This window comes from Ranitomeya imitator, chromosome 6, assembly GCF_032444005.1.
Source record: "Ranitomeya imitator isolate aRanImi1 chromosome 6, aRanImi1.pri, whole genome shotgun sequence".
In the NCBI taxonomy this organism is placed as follows: Eukaryota; Metazoa; Chordata; class Amphibia; order Anura; family Dendrobatidae; genus Ranitomeya; species Ranitomeya imitator.
In genome coordinates this window covers 291,372,503-291,394,015 of record NC_091287.1, presented here as the reverse complement: position 1 = coordinate 291,394,015, position 21,513 = coordinate 291,372,503, and the positions used below count along the sequence as shown (strand labels likewise).

At 49.0% G+C, this 21,513-nt stretch overlaps 5 pseudogenes; all 5 read left to right on the top strand.

Annotated features, from left to right (window-relative positions):
• The first annotated feature begins 4,469 nt into the window (after nucleotides 1-4,469).
• Nucleotides 4,470-4,675, top strand: LOC138643719 (U2 spliceosomal RNA; annotated as a pseudogene).
• A 1,161-nt stretch (nucleotides 4,676-5,836) lies between these two features.
• Nucleotides 5,837-6,048, top strand: LOC138643729 (U2 spliceosomal RNA; annotated as a pseudogene).
• Nucleotides 6,049-11,169: 5,121 nt separating this feature from the next.
• Nucleotides 11,170-11,378, top strand: LOC138643705 (U2 spliceosomal RNA; annotated as a pseudogene).
• Nucleotides 11,379-12,540: 1,162 nt separating this feature from the next.
• LOC138643704 (U2 spliceosomal RNA) lies at nucleotides 12,541-12,752 on the top strand (annotated as a pseudogene).
• Nucleotides 12,753-17,345: 4,593 nt separating this feature from the next.
• On the top strand, nucleotides 17,346-17,557 carry LOC138643709 (U2 spliceosomal RNA; annotated as a pseudogene).
• The last annotated feature ends 3,956 nt before the right edge of the window (nucleotides 17,558-21,513 follow it).

Below are 21,513 nucleotides of genomic sequence, written 5' to 3'. Positions count from 1 at the left end.
CTGCAGAACCTGGATCCCTGATGCCTCAGTCCTAATGCAACCTCTGTATGACTGCGTTAACGTAACCCCGTTCCTGCTAACAGATGTGGCCTTCAGTTCGTTCAAGAAGCTAAAAGACTCAGTAGTCTCAGCGCCAGCGCTAGGCCTACCTGACTACGAGAAGCCATTCCATCTCTACCTGATGGAGAAAGAAGGCCATGCTACTGGAGTCCTGACACAGACTCACGGGGGAAGACAGAGACCTCTAGGCTATTTTTCAGCTCGCCTGGATCCAGTTGCAAGGGGAGCCCCCTCCTGCATGAGAGCAGTATTTGCAGCACAGGCCCTCCTGGACAAAACAGCTGACATCATTCTTGGACATCCACTGGAAATCCTGGCTCCACATGACATCTCAGCAATTCTCAATCAAACCCAGCCAAAACATCTCTCCACCGCAAGACATCTTCGTCTACAGTGCTCACTACTACTGCCTGACAACGTCACCATCTCCAGATGTACAGTCCTCAATCCAGCCACTCTACTCCCACTCCCAAGGGGGGATACAGATATGGACCCTCCAGATCAAAATCTGCATGATACCTTCCACAAGGATCTGGATTTGCTCCGACCGGATGATCATGATTGTTTCAGCATCATGCAACAGGAAACAGCAGGACTACCCAATGTGGCAGAAGAGCCACTGGCCAACCCAGAGTTGATCCTCTATGTAGATGGCTCCAGATTTGCAGATGATGAAGGAAGATTTCACACGGGATGTGCAGTGACCAGCAATCAAGAAATCCTGTGGTCCAGGAGTCTGCCACCTAGCCTGTCAGCCCAAGAAGCAGAACTGATAGCGTTGACGAAGGCTTGCCAGATTGCAGAAGGCAAAACTGCGAACATTTACACCGATTCAAGGTATTCGCATGGCATAGCACACGACTTCGGACCCATCTGGGCTGCAAGAGACTTCATCACAGCAAGTGGAACAACCGTAAAGCATCATGGAGCTATTAAAGACCTACTGAGCGCACTCCAACTCCCAAAAATGGTGGCAGTACTGAAGGTCAAAGCACATGGAAAACTGAACACAGTAGAGGCACGGGGCAACAACATGACAGATATGGCAGCCAAAGAAGCCGCCAAAGGAAGACAGTATGGAGAAATGGGAGAGGTCGTAGAGCCGGAAGGCTACTACGTGGCAACTGAGGACAAGACACCAGATGAGATGACGCCTTGGGATCTATTCAAGAAGTTGCAAGAACAAGCCCTAAAGGAGGAGAAGGAGAATTGGATGCGGAAGGGTGCAACACATCAAGAAGGAAGAGTATACTCAATGGACTACAAACCCTGTTTACCCCGAAGCATGTACCCTATGGTGGTCCAGTGGGCACATGGGCCCACGCACAGATCAAAGACACAGATGAATGATCTGATTGGTGCTTACTGGTTCGCTCCAGGGATCTCCACCCTAACAGCCAAGTTCACTAGCAGCTGTCTGACCTGCGGCAAATGCAACCCTGGAAGAATGGAGAAAGTTCCCACACATCATCTTGCCAGACCGCTGTACCCCTTCCAGAGGATCCAGATAGACCACATCCAGATGCCGCCAAGTGGAGAATTCGAATATGCCCTTGTGGTCGTGGACGTGTTTTCAGGATGGCCAGAAGCTTTCCCAGCGAGGAATCAGTCAGCAAAGACTACTGCAAAGAAGCTACTCTCAGAGATCGTGTGCAGATACGGGGTCCCAGAAGTGATAGAGAGTGATCAGGGGCCCGCATTCACAGCAAACCTCACAAGGGAGATCTGGTCAGCAGTAGGGTTAGATTTAGGCCTACACACTCCCTACCACCCCCAGAGTAGCGGGAAAGTAGAAAGACTGAATGGGACACTCAAAAACAGGATGTTAAAAGTTGCCCAAGAGACACGCAAACCATGGCATGAAACACTCCCCATCATACTGTTTAGTGTCAGGCACACTCCCCGGGGCCCAGAAAAGTTGTCACCTTATGAGATTCTGTTTGGGTCCAGCCCTCGGCTAGGGGTATTCTTCCCTCAGCAGTTGACAATGCAATATGATACTTTGTCTGCTTATGTAATTGAACTCACCAAGAAACTTGCTAACATCCATTCTCGAGTTTTCTCTTCATTACCAGATCCAGGATCAGTACCCGGTTCACACTCCCTGAAACCAGGAGACTGGGTGTTGGTGAAGAAGTTTGTGAGGAGATCGCTCGACCCCAGATTTGACGGTCCCTTCCAAGTGCTGCTGACGACACCAACCTCTGTGAAACTAGAGGGAAGGCCAATTGGATCCACGCATCGCACTGCAAGAAGGCTCCCGTACCAGAAGATACGCCTAAGCCAGAATGATCCTGATGATCGAAAAGACAGTAAAGGAAACAACAAACCTGATGTCACATCTCCTCCTGGACGAACCTATCCGAATTCAGATTCACCCACCTGATGGCTCCTCCAATCCTGATGACGACGAATATGTGGAACTGATCGCACAGAGTCGCCAATATGAGACCATGCATGTTTCTACCCCCGTTTAGGGACAGATCTCCTGATCGCTCATTGCGAAAGACTGTACGGTGTAGGGCGTAGACACTAGGTTTGCGTCGGATCGCCGGCAGCACAAAAGAGTTGCAGCGCTTTGGGACAGGAGGCTAGGCTTAGGGCAAGTGATATCTAAGGGGGGCTTGTGATAGAAATATTTATATCATGTAGATCTCACTTGCATGTATATTCCTTTAAATCACATATACTTACACAAAAGCAAATATATATCTATCTACTCAGCTACTTTATAATCAATTGCTTAAAATGGCTGAAATAATCTAATATAAGCCAGACAGACTGTTCGGTGTTTTCCACCCAAAAAGCAGAAGAACTCCAGATGTATTAAGTGCTGCTGAGTTGTCTCAACTTTGTCCCAGATGCAGAGAACTTCATTTTAGTTGCATAATCAGCAGTCATATGCGCATTAATCACAATATTCCATATATATCAGATAACCAATAACTGAATTGTATGTTAATTAACTAACCGCCCCAACCACACCTTTCTATATGCTATTATAAAAACTATGTATCAGGAAATAAATGGCCAGTCTTTGATTGAATGTCAAGCTGTCATCACGTGTCAGACTCATTCATTCTTGAGGGCTCATAAATAATAATTGGGAGCGGCCGCAGCACACACAGGTAAATTTATCCAACCCAAATTTCCATATCAGGGAGATGGAAAACGAGATTGCTCTGTCCACTCCACGCATTGACCCGTTATTGCGGTATCTTCTCCGGGAACAGTGCACTCCTTCTCTGATACGGCTTCCAAATACAGATTGAATGGAAATCCGCACACGTTGTGTTTTAACCCATTATGTGAATTCTTTTCAGGGTCAAAGTTGCACATTTCAGATGCCAAATGCATTTTGCTAGATTTAACTTGACCAATTGCAACATTTTGGGCGCATTGCATTGTTTGCACCTCTGCATGTTAAGCATTGTATTGTGTTCAATATGAAATCTATCAATCAATCTCTCTTTATTGGTTGCAACCAGTGTGTGAAGATGTGGACACGTATTTGGCCTTTGTTACATTGTTGCAAATATATCATCTGCAAAGTTAGGCCCCTTGCTATCAGTACTTAGTGTTTTAATTTAAGTAACCCAGAAGTAGTTCTGCCATACATACCACGTTTGTTACAGCATGATTTCTTTTGTAAAACATTGTCTCCCTCTTGTGGACAACTGACTTTTAAATTTGGTGTATATGTATTTAAAAAAAAAAAAAGGAAAAATTCTATCTGTGCTGATCTTGAATACGCTGCCTATCTCCACCTCTGTGAGTATTCTAATGCTTTCTAGCAACCAGGTGCACTGCCTGCATTAGATAGAATCTGCGCACGGATCTCTCACGTGTCACAATGGGCCCTTGGCCATGGTCCGGAACCCTCACGTGTCACAATGGGCTGGAACCCTCACGTGTCACAATGGGCCCTTGGCCTATATAAAGCAGTGCGGTGGCAGTCGTCTTCAGTCTGCTGCTGGAACAGCGGCGGGCAGCATGGTGATAGGTAGGCAGCAGGGTCTATACCTGGCATCAGGAGAGCTAAGGGAAGACAGCTGCTCGCTTGTTTGGTTTTTAATTTCCCTCTCGCCCCCCCTGCTGGCACTCAGTAGTGCACATTGGAACAAAGAGGGGGGAGGGAGGGTTACAATAGGTGGGGTTATGCAGATTAAAAACGAGGGGCTCACAGCTTGAACAAACAGCAGATCTGCCATTGTGAAGGCGTCTGCTTTGCTAAAATGTCCTCCTCAGGGCAATCTTTTGCTCCATCTCCCCAAAGGGTATCAGTGTTAGGCCTTGGTGCGGCACAAGTGCAAAACAATTTCTGGCTATTGCTTCTCGGCCTTCTGGCTAGGATGACGGATGAGTGTCAGGCCTCGGGGGGCGGCATAAGTACAAAACCATTTCTGGTTATGGCTTTTCGGGGTTTTTCGCTATGATCGTCGTCGCCGCCCAACATCAAGTGTAGTATCTGTTCTTATCAGTTTAATATCTGATACATCTTCTAGTTGGACACCCTATAGTAAATGGATTTGGGAGATGGAAAACGAGCTTGCTCTGTCCACTCCACGCATTGACCCGTTATTGCGGTATCTTCTCCGGGAACAGTGCACTCCTTCTCTGATACGGCTTCCAAATACAGATTGAATGGAAATCCGCACACGTTGTGTTTTAACCCATTATGTGAATTCTTTTCAGGGTCAAAGTTGTACATTTCAGATGCCAAATGCATTTTGCTAGATTTAACTTGACCAATTGCAACATTTTGGGCGCATTGCATTGTTTGCACCTCTGCATGTCAAGCATTGTATTGCGTTCAATATGAAATCTATCAATCAATCTCTCTTAATTGGTTGCAACCAGTGTGTGAAGATGTGGACACGTATTTGGCCTTTGTTACAGTGTTGCAAATATATCGTCTGCAAAGTTAGGCCCCTTGCTATAAGTACTTAGTGTTTTAATTTCAGTAACCCAGAAGTAGTTCTGCCATACATACCACGTTTGTTACAGCATGATTTCTTTTGTAAAACATTGTCTCCTTCTTGTGGACCACTGACTTTTAAATTTGGTGTATATGTATTTAAAAAAAAAAAAGGAAAAATTGTATCTGTGCTGATCTTGAATAGGCTGCCTATCTCCACCTCTGTGAGTATTCTAATGCTTTCTAGCAACCAGGTGCACTGCCTGCATTAGATAGAATCTGCGCACGGAACTCTCACGTGTCACAATGGGCCCTTGGCCATGGTCCGGAACCCTCACGTGTCACAATGGGCTGGAACCGTCACGTGTCAGAAAGGGCCCTTGGCCTATATAAAGCAGTGCGGTGGCAGTCATCTTCAGTCTGCTGCTGGAACAGCGGCGGGCAGCATGGTGATAGGTAGGCAGCAGGGTCTATACCTGGCATCAGGAGAGCTAAGGGAAGACAGCTGCTCGCTTGTTTGGTTTTGAATTTCCCTCTCGCCCCCCCTGCTGGCACTCAGTAGTGCACATTGGAACAAAGAGGGGGGAGGGTTACAATAGGTGGGGTTATGCAGATTAAAAACGAGGGGCTCACAGCTTGAACAAACAGCAGATCTGCCATTGTGAAGGCGTCCGCTTTGCTAAAATGTCCTCCTCAGGGTAATCTTTTGCTCCATCTCCCCAAAGGGTATCAGTGTTAGGCCTTGGTGCGGCACAAGTGCAAAACAGTTTCTGGCTATTGCTTCTCGGCCTTCTGGCTAGGATGACGGATGAGTGTCAGGCCTCGGGGGGCGGCATAAGTACAAAACCATTTCTGGTTATGGCTTTTCGGCCTTTTTCGCTATGATCGTCGTCGTCGCCGCCGCCCAATCTCAAGTGTAGTATCTGTTCTTATCAGTTTAATATCTGATACATCTTCTAGTTGGACACCCTATAGTAAATGGATTTGGGAGATGGAAAACGAGCTTGCTCTGTCCACTCCACGCATTGACCCGTTATTGCGGTATCTTCTCCGGGAACAGTGCACTCCTTCTCTGATACGGCTTCCAAACACAGATTGAATGGAAATCCGCACACGTTGTGTTTTAACCCATTATGTGAATTCTTTTCAGGGTCAAAGTTGCACATTTCAGATGCCAAATGCATTTTGCTAGATTTAACTTGACCAATTGCAACATTTTGGGCGCATTGCATTGTTTGCACCTCTGCATGTCAAGCATTGTATTGCGTTCAATATGAAATCTATCAATCAATCTCTCTTTATTGGTTGCAACCAGTGTGTGAAGATGTGGACACGTATTTGGCCTTTGTTACAGTGTTGCAAATATATCGTCTGCAAAGTTAGGCCCCTTGCTATCAGTACTTAGTGTTTTAATTTAAGTAACCCAGAAGTAGTTCTGCCATACATACCACGTTTGTTACAGCATGATTTCTTTTGTAAAACATTGTCTCCCTCTTGTGGACCACTGACTTTTAAATTTGGTGTATATGTATTTAAAAAAAAAAAGGAAAAATTGTATCTGTGCTGATCTTGAATACGCTGCCTATCTCCACCTCTGTGAGTATTCTAATGCTTTCTAGCAACCAGGTGCACTGCCTGCATTAGATAGAATCTGTGCACGGAACTCTCACGTGTCACAATGGGCCCTTGGCCATGGTCCGGAACCCTCACGTGTCACAATGGGCTGGAACCCTCACGTGTCACAATGGGCCCTTGGCCTATATAAAGCAGTGTGGTGGCAGTCATCTTCAGTCTGCTGCTGGAACAGCGGCGGGCAGCATGGTGATAGGTAGGCAGCAGGGTCTATACCTGGCATCAGGAGAGCTAAGGGAAGACAGCTGCTCGCTTGTTTGGTTTTTAATTTCCCTCTCGCCCCCCCTGCTGGCACTCAGTAGTGCACATTGGAACAAAGAGGGGGGAGGGTTACAATAGGTGGGGTTATGCAGATTAAAAACGAGGGGCTCACAGCTTGAACAAACAGCAGATCTGCCATTGTGAAGGCGTCCGCTTTGCTAAAATATCCTCCTCAGGGTAATCTTTTGCTCCATCTCCCCAAAGGGTATCAGCAGTGGCGTAACTACAAAGTGAGGGGCCCCGATGCGAACTTTCAAATGGGGCCCCCCGCGCCAAAATATTTCCCACCGAAATTCACATTTTCCCTATTCATTTCGCACACTATAGTTGTGTTGCAATGTTGTATAGTCTGACCTAATACTGCCCTGTACTCGCTGAGAAAAATGATTTTATAACTAACATGTCCCTACAGTAATATGTCCTCCCTCGCTCTAATTCCATGCGCACTCCCGGCGTTTGAAATCTGTGTGCTGTTCAGAGGCGTAGCTAGAGCTTTTGCCGCCCGGGGCTGTTCCCGAGTTTGGCGCCCCCCCCCCCCTCCCCCGGCTCAATACACACAAAGGTTACCAAAAATGGTTTTCCTGTTTTGTAGAACTTAAACTGGGCCTAATGGTGTCACCCCCACATGCCAAACCTGTGACGTAATACCACCACACCATGACCAGACCACATAGTGATCGAATAATACTACATACAAGGGACAAATACCACAACACCATTTCCAGACCACATATTACCACCACATAGTGACTGAATACTACAATACTGATCAGTAATTAAAAAAAAAAACACAATACTATCACCATAAGTGCCAGTATTCACAGGAGATCTGTACTTAGTATGCAGTGTCTGTGTAGAGGTAATACAGAGATCACTGGTGGTATTATACACAGGAGCTCTGTATATAATGTATAGATAATACAGTGATCACTGGTGACATTGTACACAGGACCTCTGTATATAGTATACAGTGTATAGTGTCAGTGTATAGGTAACACTGACTCACCAGTGACGTCTCTAGGTGAAGTCCTTCATCTTTCATCCAGCATAGACCGCCATCATTCCTTCCAGCCAGGACTCGTTTCTGCAGGAAATAACACAGTTATCTCGAGCTCCGCTTGCAGAACACATTACTTAACTTTTCACAACTTCTACATTACATCACATGAAGAAAAAAAGGCGATATAGTGTCATTCTGCATAGTAACAGGACCGCCCCCCCATTTAAAACAGTATACTCAAAAAATAAAATAAATACATCACTGCAGTAATAATATCCCTTAATTAGCCCCTATGGTAATAATATTCCCCACCCTGGCCCCGTGTGTCTCATTCCTGGCTCCAGCCATATGTTCTCGCATCCTGCCCTCATGAGTATCCATTCTACCCCATATGATCTCCACATCCTGCCCCATATGTCTCCATCGTATCCATCCTGCCCCATGATCCAATCCTGCCCCGTGTCTCCAATCATGCCCCGTATCTACATTCTGCCCATGCCTCAAGTCCTGCCCCCAGTGTGTCCAGCAATCTGCCCCAGTGTGTCCAGCATATTACCCCCAGTGTGTCCAGCAATCTGCCCCAGTATGTCCAGCACTGCCCCCAGTGTGTCCAGCAATCTGCCCCAGTTTTCAGCATTGCCCCAGTGTGTCCAGCAGTCTGCCCCAGTGTGTCCAGCATATTACCCCCAGTGTCCAGCATTGCCCCAGTGTGTCCAGCATATTACCCCCAGTGTCCAGCATTGCCCCAGTGTGTCCAGCAGTCTGCCCCAGTGTGTCCAGCATATTACCCCCAGTGTGTCCAGCATATTACCCCCAGTGTCCAGCATTGCCCCAGTGTGTCCAGCATATTACCCCCAGTGTGTCCAGCATATTACCCCCAGTGTCCCCAGCATATTACCCCCAGTGTCCAGCATTGCCCCAGTGTGTCCAGCATATTACCCCCAGTGTGTCCAGCAATCTGCCCCAGTGTCCAGCATTGCCCCAGTGTGTCCAGAAATCTGCCCCAGGGTCTCCAGCATTGCCTCAATGTGTCCAAAAATCTGCCCCAGTGTCCAGCATTGCCCCAGTGTGTCCAGAAGTCTGCCCCAGGGTCTCCAGCATTGCCCCAGTATGTCCAGAAATCTGCCCCAGTATGTCCAGAAATCTGCCCCAGGGTCTCCAGTATTGCCCCAGTGTCCAGCAATCTGCCCCATGGTCAAAGGTATTGCCCCAGTGTGTCCAGCATTCTGCCCCATGGTCTCCAGTATTGCCCCCAGTGTGTCCAGCAATCTGCCCCATGGTCTCCAGCATTGCCCCCAGACAGAGTCAGAGATAAAGAAAAAAAAAAAAAGTAAAATCCTCACCTCTCCCGTTCCTAGCGCAGGTCCGGAGGGAAGGTCCAGGGAAGGTGCAGGGAAGAAGCAGGGTAGGTCCAGGGAAGGAGCAGGGAAGGTCCAGGGAAGGTCCCAGGGAAGGTGCAGGGAAGGTGCCAGGGAAGGAGCAGGGAAGGTGCCAGGGAAGGAGCAGGGAAGGTGCCAGGGAAGGTCCCAGGGAAGGTGCAGGGAAGGTGCCAGGGAAGGAGCAGGGAAGGTGCCAGGGAAGGAGCAGGTAGTGCCAGGGAAGGAGCAGGGAAGGTCCAGGGAAGGTCCCAGGGAAGGTGCAGGGAAGGTGCCAGGGAAGGAGCAGGGAAGGTGCCAGGGAAGGAGCAGGGAAGGTGCCAGGGAAGGAGCAGGTAGTGCCAGGGAAGGAACAGGGAAGGTCCCAGGGAAGAAGCAGGGAAGGTGCCAGGGAAGAAGCAGGGAAGGTCCTAGGGAAGGTGCAGGGAACGTGCCAGGGAAGGTCACAGGGAAGAAGCAGGGAACGTGCCAGGGAAGGTCACAGGGAAGGTGCCAGGGAGGGTGCAGGGAAGAAGCAGGGAAGGTGCAGGGAAGGTCCCAGGGAAGGTGCCAGGGAAGGTGCCATGGAGGGTGCAGGGAAGGTGCAGGGAAGGTGCCAGGCTGTAATGCCAGCACATATAGTGGCAGCACCAGGAATACGGGGTATTAACTCTGTCAGCACCAGAGGGAGGCAGGAACCTCCACCAGCTCCAGAACATGGCAGTTGCCAGGCTGAAGCCAACACTTTACATGAGCGGCACCAACAATAAGGATGAACCTGGGAATTCCCGGGACTCTGCACTCAGAGGGCAGTGATGGAGGAAGGAAATCCACCGACTCCAGAGGTCCCTGCTCCCTACAGAGGAGAGGATTGCCAGCATGGAGCTGAGCTTTGTAGTTCCACAGCCGCAGGAGATCTGTAGCAGCCGCCAGCCCTGGAGGCCTCTGCAGCAGGGAATATGGGACATGTAGCAGAGCCGGCTGTGTGCTTTATCATCTCACAGCTCTGCTATTCTGCGTCTGCGAATAAACCTCAGCTCTGCTGATCCGCTACATCATACACACTCAGCTCTGCTACATTTCTTTGCATAAGTCAGGCTCTGCTGTGCCACGTCTAAGAAAACACAGAACTATTTTAGCTCTGCTACATCTCCACAAACTCAGCTACATCTGGACAAAGTCATCCGGACACGTGTGGATAAAACACTGCAGCCCTGCTACAAATAACAAACATGGCACTGCTACATCTTACACTGCTGCTGACCACTCTCTACACCATGACAACTCCCTGCAAACACCGAGCCCCTCAGCACTGCTACATCTGACCAACTCACTCCCAAACATGGAGACAATCTCAGCTCGGCTCCATATCTGCCGGCACAGCAGAGCTGATGAGAACAGGAACTTTTCCGATTGTAATGAAGTTCTGCAGCGGCTGCCACTTACAGGGGAGATGAGGCTGAGGAGCAGGGAGAGCAGCAGGCAGGGGGCCAGTCCTGACTCCTTTCCTTTGGTGCGACTCACTGAAGGACCTGTGTGGACACGCCTCTCCAGGTCACATGGTTGGATCATGTGACTGCATTGACTCCATCCATCTTCCCCCATGTAATTGGAGGACCTGCGGTGACGGCTCCCTGCTGCGGGTCACTCACAAATGGTTTGGTCGGTGAGTCATTCATTCTCCTTCGCTATTGTCCATGGACGGAAGGGCGGGGGCGGGGGCGGGGGCGGGGGCGGGGGCGGGGGCGGGTCCGGGCCCTTAGGAAGTCCGGGCCCCGTCGCAATTGCGACCGCTATAGTTACGCCCCTGGGTATCAGTGTTAGGCCTTGGTGCGGCACAAGTGCAAAACAATTTCTGGCTATTGCTTCTCGGCCTTCTGGCTAGGATGACGGATGAGTGTCAGGCCTCGAGGGGCGGCATAAGTACAAAACCATTTCTGGTTATGGCTTTTTGGCCTTTTACGCTATGATCGTCGTCGCCGCCGCCCAAGATCAAGTGTAGTATCTGTTCTTATCAGTTTAATATCTGATACATCTTCTAGTTGGACACCCTATAGTAAATGGATTTGGGAGATGGAAAACGAGCTTGCTCTGTCCACTCCACGCATTGACCCGTTATTGCGGTATCTTCTCCGGGAACAGTGCACTCCTTCTCTGATACGGCTTCCAAACACAGATTGATTGGAAATCCGCACACGTTGTGTTTTAACCCATTATGTGAATTCTTTTCAGGGTCAAAGTTGCACATTTCAGATGCCAAATGCATTTTGCTAGATTTAACTTGACCAATTGCAACATTTTGGGCGCATTGCATTGTTTGCACCTCTGCATGTCAAACATTGTATTGCGTTCAATATGAAATCTATCAATCAATCTCTCTTTATTGGTTGCAACCAGTGTGTGAAGATGTGGACACGTATTTGGCCTTTGTTACAGTGTTGCAAATATATCGTATGCAAAGTTAGGCCCCTTGCTATCAGTACTTAGTGTTTTAATTTAAGTAACCCAGAAGTAGTTCTGCCATACATACCACGTTTGTTACAGCATGATTTCTTTTGTAAAACATTGTCTCCCTCTTGTGGACCACTGACTTTTAAATTTGGTGTATATGTATTTAAAAAAAAAAAAAGGAAAAATTGTATCTGTGCTGATCTTGAATACGCTGCCTATCTCCACCTCTGTGAGTATTCTAATGCTTTCTAGCAACCAGGTGCACTGCCTGCATTAGATAGAATCTGTGCACAGAACTCTCACGTGTCACATTGGGCCCTTGGCCATGGTCCGGAACCCTCACGTGTCACAATGGGCTGGAACCCTCACGTGTCACAATGGGCCCTTGGCCTATATAAAGCAGTGCGGTGGCAGTCATCTTCAGTCTGCTGCTGGAACAGCGGCGGTCACCATGGTGATAAGTAGGCAGCAGGGTCTATACCTGGCATCAGGAGAGCTAAGGGAAGACAGCTGCTCGCTTGTTTGGTTTTTAATTTCCCTCTCGCCCCCCCTGCTGGCACTCAGTAGTGCACATTGGAACAAAGAGGGGGGCAGGTTACAATAGGTGGGGTTATGCAGATTAAAAGCGAGGGGCTCACAGCTTGAACAAACAGCAGATCTGCCATTGTGAAGGCGTCCGCTTTGCTAAAATGTCCTCCTCAGGGTAATCTTTTGCTCCATCTCCCCAAAGGGTATCAGTGTTAGGCCTTGGTGCGGCACAAGTGCAAAACAATTTCTGGCTATTGCTTCTCGGCCTTCTGGCTAGGATGACGGATGAGTGTCAGGCCTCGGGGGGCGGCATAAGTACAAAACCATTTCTGGTTATGGCTTTTCGGCCTTTTTCGCTATGATCGTCGTCACCGCTGCCGCCCAAGATCAAGTGTAGTATCTGTTCTTATCAGTTTAATATCTGATACATCTTCTAGTTGGACACCCTATAGTAAATGGATTTGGGAGATGGAAAACGAGCTTGCTCTGTCCACTCCACGCATTGACCCGTTATTGCGGTATCTTCTCCGGGAACAGTGCACTCCTTCTCTGATACGGCTTCCAAACACAGATTGAATGGAAATCCGCACACGTTGTGTTTTAACCCATTATGTGAATTGTTTTCAGGGTCAAAGTTGCACATTTCAGATGCCAAATGCATTTTGCTAGATTTAACTTGACCAATTGCAACATTTTGGGCGCATTGCATTGTTTGCACCTCTGCATGTCAAGCATTGTATTGCGTTCAATATGAAATCTATCAATCAATCTCTCTTTATTGGTTGCAACCAGTGTGTGAAGATGTGGACACGTATTTGGCCTTTGTTACAGTGTTGCAAATATATCGTCTGCAAAGTTAGGCCTCTTGCTATCAGTACTTAGTGTTTTAATTTAAGTAACCCAGAAGTAGTTCTGCCATACATACCACGTTTGTTACAGCATGATTTCTTTTGTAAAACATTGTCTCCCTCTTGTGGACCACTGACTTTTAAATTTGGTGTTTATGTATTTAAAAAAAAAAAAAGGAAAAATTGTATCTGTGCTGATCTTGAATACGCTGCCTATCTCCACCTCTGTGAGTATTCTAATGCTTTCTAGCAACCAAGTGCACTGCCTGCATTAGATAGAATCTGTGCACGGAACTCTCACGTGTCACAATGGGCTGGAACCCTCACGTGTCACAATGGGCCCTTGGCCTATATAAAGCAGTGCGGTGGCAGTCATCTTCAGTCTGCTGCTGGAACAGTGGTGGGCAGCATGGTCAGGGCTGCCACTAGAAATTTCGGGGCCCCATACTGGCAATATTTTCGGGGCCCCCTTGAGACTCCGCCCAGGCTCCACCCCAGCCCCGCCTCCAGGCTCCACCCCTCGAACTGTCCACAGTCCCACCGCTCTCTCTTGGAAAAACTCCACTTCTCACTAATCACACATTAACAGTTCCCATCACCAGATCACACATATAGCAGGCAGCTTTTGTTTTGGCCAAAAGATTTTTTAAGCCGCCACCATAACACGGTAGACACTTTTGGCCGGGCCCTACTCTGCTGTAACCTATTAAATATTTGTTAAAATATGCAATACAATTTAGGTATATTTTTATTTATTTTTCAATTTTTAAAATGCCCAATAATATCACATAGAAGGAACAAATACCACAACACCATGACCAGATGACATATTACCACCACAGTGATCGAATAATATCACATACAAGGAACAAATACCACAACACCATGTCCAGACCACATATTACCACCACATAGTGACTGAATACTACAATTCTGATCAGTAATTTTTAAAAAAGCACCATACTATCACCATAAGTGCCATTATACACAGGAGATCTGTACTTAGTATGCAGTGTCTGTGTACAGATAATATAGTGATCACTAGTGAAATTATACACAGGAGCTCTGTATACAGTGTATAGTGTCAGTGTATAGGTAACACACTGACTCACCAGTGACGTCTCTAGGTGAAGTCCTTTATCTTTCATCCAGCACAGACCGCCATCATTTCATCCAGCCAGGACTTCTCTCTGCAGGAAATAACACAGTTATCTCGAGCTCCGCTTGCAGAACACATTACTTAATTTTTCACAACTTCTACATTACACCACATGAAGAAGGCGACATAGTATCACTCTATACAGTAACAGGACCGCCCCCCATTTAAAACAGTATACTCAAAAAATAAAATAAATACATCACTGCAGTAATAATATCCCTAAATTAGCCCCTATGGTATTAATAATATCACCCAGCCTGGCCCCGTGTGTCTCATTCCTGGCGTCAGCCAGATATTCTCCCATCCTGCCCTCATGAGTATCCATTCTGCCCCATATGATCTCCTTATCCTGCCCCATATGATCGCCCCATGTGATCTCTCCATCCTGCCCCATCTGTCTCCATCATATCCATCCTGCCCCATGATCCTGCACGATCTGTCTCCAATTCTGCCCCCAGTGTCTCCAATCATGCCCCATGTCTCCATTCTACCCCCTATGTCTCCAACCATGCCCCCATGTCTACAATCCTGACACTTGTCTCCAATCATGCCCCCTGTGTCTCCATTCTGCCCCATCTGTCTCCAATCCTGCCCCATCTGTCTCCAGTCATGCCCCCATGTCTTTCATCCTGCCCCGTGTCTCCAATCATGCCCCGTATCTCCATTCTGCCCCGTGTCTCGCATTCTGCCCCTGGGTCTCACAGTCTGCCCCTGTGTCCAGCATTCTGCACCTGTCACTGTGTCCAGCATTCTGCCCCTGTCACTGTGTCCAGCATTTCTGCCCCACTGTGTCCAGCATTCTGCCCCACTGTGTCCAGCATTTCTGCCCCACTGTGTCCAGCATTTCTGCCCCACTGTGTCCAGCATTTCTGCCCCACTGTGTCCAGCATTTCTGCCCCACTGTGTCCAGCATCCTGCCCCCATTGTGTCCAGCATCCTGCCCCACTGTGTCCAGCATCCTGCCCCACTGTGTCCAGCATTTCTGCCCCACTGTGTCCAGCATTTCTGCCCCACTGTGTCCAGCATTTCTGCCCCACTGTGTCCACCATTCTGCCCCACTGTGTCCAGCATTTCTGCCCCACTGTGTCCAGCATTTCTGCTCCACTGTGTCCAGCATTTCTGCCCCACTGTGTCCAGCATTTCTGCCCCACTGTGTCCAGCATTTCTGCCCCACTGTGTCCAGCATTTCTGCCCCACTGTGTCCAGCATTTCTGCCCCACTGTGTCCAGCATTCTGCCCCACTGTGTCCAGCATTCTGCCCCTGTGTCCACCATTCTGCCCCACTGTGTCCAGCATTTCTGCCCCACTGTGTCCAGCATTTCTGCCCCACTGTGTCCAGCATTTCTGCCCCACTGTGTCCAGCATTTCTGCCCCACTGTGTCCAGCATTTCTGCCCCACTGTGTCCAGCATTTCTGCCCCACTGTGTCCAGCATTTCTGCCCCACTGTGTCCAGCATTTCTGCCCCACTGTGTCCAGCATTTCTGCCCCACTGTGTCCAGCATTTCTGCCCCACTGTGTCCAGCATCCTGCCCCCATTGTGTCCAGCATCCTGCCCCACTGTGTCCAGCATCCTGCCCCACTGTGTCCAGCATCCTGCCCCACTGTGTCCAGCATTTCTGCCCCACTGTGTCCAGCATTTCTGCCCCACTGTGTCCACCATTCTGCCCCACTGTGTCCAGCATTTCTGCCCCACTGTGTCCAGCATTTCTGCCCCACTGTGTCCAGCATTTCTGCCCCACTGTGTCCAGCATTTCTGCCCCACTGTGTCCAGCATTTCTGCCCCACTGTGTCCAGCATTTCTGCCCCACTGTGTCCAGCATTTCTGCCCCACTGTGTCCAGCATTTCTGCCCCACTGTGTCCAGCATTTCTGCCCCTGTGTGTCCACATTTCTGTCCCACTGTGTCCACCATTCTGCCCCACTGTGTCCGGCATTTCTGCCCCTGTGTCACTGTGTCCAGCATTCTGCCCCACTGTGTCCACCATTCTGCCCCTGTGTGTCCACCATTCTGCCCCTGTGTGTCCACCATTCTGTCCCATTGTGTCCAGCATTTCTGCCCCACTGTGTCCAGCATTCTGCCCCACTGTGTCCACCATTCTGCCCCACTGTGTCCGGCATTTCTGCCCCTGTGTGTCCAGCATTCTGCCCCTGTGTGTCCACCATTCTGCCCCTGTGTGTCCAGCATTTCTGCCCCACTGTGTCCAGCATTTCTGCCCCACTGTGTCCAGCATTTCTGCCCCACTGTGTCCGGCATTTCTGCCCCTGTGTGTCCAGCATTCTGCCCCACTGTGTCCACCATTCTGCCCCTGTGTGTCCAGCATTTCTGCCCCTGTGTGTCCATCATCCTGCCCCCCGGATCACAGCAGCTCTCAAAGAAAAAAAAAAACACAACTTCTTACCTGGCCAAGCTCCAGCGCCGGGTGAAGCTCCCTCTCCAGGCTCCACACAGACGCACTCGCCGCCGGGCCCGGCGGCTGACAATGACGTCAGACGCTGGCGAGTGCGCACTGCGGCCCTATTCAGCCGCCAGCCTCAGACTGGCTGGCGGCTGTTAACTATTGACGTGCGGGCGCGGGCCCGCACGTCAATAGTGTGCCGCTGCCGCAGCGCCTGCAGGGGGGGCCCGGTGACCAGATGAGACGGGGCCCGATGCGGGCCCCCTCTGCTCACCGGGCCCCATACGCCAGTCACGGCTGTCATGCCCTGATGGCGGCCCTGAGCATGGTGGTAGGTAGGCAGCAGGGTCTATACCTGGCATCAGGAGAGCTAAGGGAAGACAGCTGCTCGCTTGTTTGGTTTTTAATTTCCCTCTCGCCCCCCCTGCTGGCACTCAGTAGTGCACATTGGAACAAAGAGGGGGGAGGGTTACAATAGGTGGGGTTATGCAGATTAAAAATGAGGGGCTCACAGCTTGAGCAAACAGCAGATCTGCCATTGTGAAGGCGTCCGCTTTGCTAAAATGTCCTCCTCAGGGTAATCTTTTGCTCCATCTCCCCAAAGGGTATCAGTGTTAGGCCTTGGTGCGGCACAAGTGCAAAACAATTTCTGGCTATTGCTTCTCGGCCTTCTGGCTAGGATGACGGATGAGTGTCAGGCCTCGGGGGGCGGCATAAGTACAAAACCATTTCTGGTTATGGCTTTTCGGCCTTTTTCGCTATGATCGTCGTCGTCGCCGCCGCCCAAGATCAAGTGTAGTATCTGTTCTTATCAGTTTAATATCTGATACATCTTCTAGTTGGACACCCTATAGTAAATGGATTTGGGAGATGGAAAACGAGCTTGCTCTGTCCACTCCACGCATTGACCTGTTATTGCGGTATCTTCTCCGGGAACAGTGCACTCCTTCTTTGATACGGCTTCCAAACACAGATTGAATGGAAATCCGCACACGTTGTGTTTTAACCCATTATGTGAAGTCTTTTCAGGGTCAAAGTTGCACATTTCAGATGCCAAATGCATTTTGTTAGATTTAACTTGACCAATTGCAACATTTTGGGCGCATTGCATTGTTTGCACCTCTGCATGTCAAGCATTGTATTGCGTTCAATATGAAATCTATCAATCAATCTCTCTTTATTGGTTGCAACCAGTGTGTGAAGATGTGGACACGTATTTGGCCTTTGTTACAGTGTTGCAAATATATCGTCTGCAAAGTTAGGCCCCTTGCTATCAGTACTTAGTGTTTTAATTTAAGTAACCCAGAAGTAGTTCTGCCATACATACAGGGTCGGACTGGGGCACCGGGACACCGGAGAATCCTCCGGTGGGCCCCGCCCCCCATCTCCTGCCTCCTTCATTTGTGCCTGCCCTGCATTCTCATAGCTTGTGCACAGCAGTGCGCACTTTATTGTATAGAAGGCACAGCTGGCAGACTGCACAGGTGATGGGAAGTGCAGGAGCAGCTCCTTCACATTACCTGCTGCCGCTGCCATTCCTCTGCCAGGAGAGCTGTGTGTGCAGACTGCCGACCCTCTCTTCAGCCAGCAGCACAGTCAAAGGAACAGCTGACTGTGAGGCTGAGAGCAGACAGCACACACAGCTGACCCGCCGCAGTCACCTGTTTCCTGTGCTGGGTATGATCTCTGCTCCTCTTCCACAATCCACAAAGCCCTGGGCAGCAGTGTAAACGCTGATTGGCTGCAATTCAGCCAATCAGCGTTAGTTTTCTTTGTGTGAGCTCACAGCACAGCTCAGGCAAGGAGCTGTGCTGTGATTGGTCAGCAGTCCTACCCAAGCAGCAGCGGAGCAGAACTTGCAGAAGGAGTCTGATGGCTGCAGTCAGAGTCACTGTGACTGTAAGTAAATAACTCTATGATGCCTGCACAGAGACAGTTAGGGGAGGGGGCCCACAGTGATATTCTAATTTTCTTGTGGACCCCCTCCCCTATTGTGTCATCCACCTCTATTTTACTGTGCCTCCACTTTCCCTCTCTGACTAGGCCCATAGGAAATCAGAGGTGACATAGTGGGGGAGGGGGCCCACAGGAAAATAGAGGTGACACAGTGGGGTAGGGGGCCCACAGGAAAATAGAGGTAGCACAGTGGGGGAGGGGGCCCACAGGAAAATAGAGGTAGCACAGTGGGGGAGGGGGCCCACAGGAAAATAGAGGTGACACAGTGGGGTAGGAGGCCCACAGGAAAATAAAGGTAGCACAGTGGGGGAGGGGGCCCACAGGAAAATAGAGGTGACACAGTGGGGGAGGGGGCCCACAGGAAAATAGAGGTAGCACAGTGGGGGAGGGGGCCCACAGAGAAATAGAGGTAGCACAGTGGGGGAGGGGGCCCACAGGAAAATAGAGGTAGCACAGTGGGGGAGGGGGCCCACAGGAAAATAGAGGTAGCACAGTGGGGGAGGGGGCCCACAGGAAAATAGAGGTAGCACAGTGGGGGGAGGGGGCCCACAGGATATTGGGTGACACAGTGGGGGAGGGGGTCCACAGGAAAATAGAGGTGACACAGTGGGGGAGGGGGCCCACAGGAAAATAGAGGTGACACAGTGGGGGAGGGAGCCCAAAGAAAAATAGAGGTGACACAGTGGGGGAGGGGGCCCACAGGAAAATAGAGGTAGCATAGTGGGGGAGGGGGCCCACGGCAAAATAGAGGTAGCACAGTGGGGGAGGGGGCCCACAGGATATTGGGTGACACAGTGGTGAAGGGAGCCCACAGGAAAATAGAGGTGACACAGTGGTGAAGGGGGTCCTCAGGTAACACCTTTACGACATCAGCCTTACATGTATGGCGCGTGTTAAATGCCAGTGTCAATCTCTGACAGCAGCATATAACACATGCCAACATGCGTGCGCATCATTCTCTCACCCATTGGCGCCCATGACGTGATCGTGGGTCACCGATGGGTTGTAATGACAGCCAGGGGTCTTCTTCCTGTGGCCAGGCTTTAAAGGAGACTGTGATTTCTGCTATCTGCAGTGATGCTGTGGCATCACTGTATTTAATGGCACATGCGATCGGATGATCGCATCCTCATGTCCTCTAAGGGGGCTATCTGTACCAGTGAAAGGTAAAAACAAAATTTAAAAAATTCCTAAAAGTTCAAATCACCCCTTTTTAGTCAATTGAAAATAAATATATTTAAAAAATAAAAAAACAACACATATTTGGCATTGCTGGGTTCAGAAACGTCCGATCTATCAAAATATAAAAACAATTAACTCGATCAGTAAACACCGTAAAGAGAAACAACTCAAGAATTCCAAATGTCCTTTTTTCGGGTCGCCACAATTCCACAAAAAAAGCTATAACAAGTGATGAAAAAAATCACATCTACCCCAAAATCATACTAATAAAAACAATGTCTCGCCCCCAACAGAAAGCTTCCCTGTGTGTAATAAAATATGCAGCAATCGCCGTCTTCTGCCGCTGTGTCGTTGCTTCTGTCTTCATTGCAGTGGAATATGGCCACCGGTAAGTATTTTACTACACACACTGGACTTACAATACTGCTCTCCTGTGTAGTGTAGTATATAGAGATGTATGTATATATGCATATATATGTATGTATATAGATGATCTGTCAGCTCTCCCGTGTGGTGTAGTATATAGATGATCTGTCAGCTCTCCTGTGTGGTGTAGTATATAGAGGATCTGTCAGCTCTCCTGTGTGGTGTAGTATATAGAGGATCTGTCAGCTCTCCCGTGTGGTGTATTATATAGAGGATCTGTCAGCTCTCCCGTGTGGTGTAGTATATAGATGATCTGTCAGCTCTCCTGTGTGGTGTAGTATATAGATGATCTGTCAGCTCTCCTGTGTGGTGTAGTATATAGAGGATCTGTCAGCTCTCCTGTGTGGTGTAGTATATAGAGGATCTGTCAGCTCTCCTGTGTGGTGTATTATATAGAGGATCTGTCAGCTCTCCTGTGTGGTGTAGTATATAGAGGATCTGTCAGCTCTCCTGTGTGGTGTAGTATATAGAGGATCTGTCAGCTCTCCTGTGTGGTGTAGTATATAGAGGATCTGTCAGCTCTCCCGTGTGGTGTAGTATATAGAGGATCTGTCAGCTCTCGTGTGTGGGGTGGTATATAGAGGATCTGTCAGCTCTCGTGTGTGGTGTAGTATATAGAGGATCTGTCAGCTCTCCCGTGTGGTGTAGTATATAGAGGATCTGTCAGCTCTCCCGTGTGGTGTAGTATATAGAGGATCTGTCAGCTCTCGTGTGTGGGGTGGTATATAGAGGATCTGTCAGCTCTCGTGTGTGGTGTAGTATATAGAGGATCTGTCAGCTCTCCTGTGTGGTGTAGTATATAGAGGATCTGTCAGCTCTCCTGTGTGGTGTAGTATATAGAGGATCTGTCAGCTCTCCCGTGTGGTGTAGTATATAGAGGATCTGTCAGCTCTCGTGTGTGGGGTGGTATATAGAGGATCTGTCAGCTCTCGTGTGTGGTGTAGTATATAGAGGATCTGTCAGCTCTCCCGTGTGGTGTAGTATATAGAGGATTTGTCAGCTCTCCTGTGTGGTGTAGTATATAGAGGATATCAGCTCTCCTGTGTGGTGTAGTATATAGAGGATCTGTCAGCTCTCCCGTGTCGTGTAGTATTGTAATGACCAGAGGTCCGAATATGATCCAGTGAGTCACAAACCAAGACCAAGGCAGAAATCTCCAACGGTATTTACTCAAAGGCAAAATAATCAAGGTAATATGGAGAATATTAAGGCAGATGCACCCCAAAGATACACTAGCTCATCAGCAGCTGAAATCACTGTGCCACTCCAAGGTCTCCTGAGAACTGTATACTACAACAGACTAGTAAGAAATTTACCTAACAGGCAACTAAAAACAGGAAC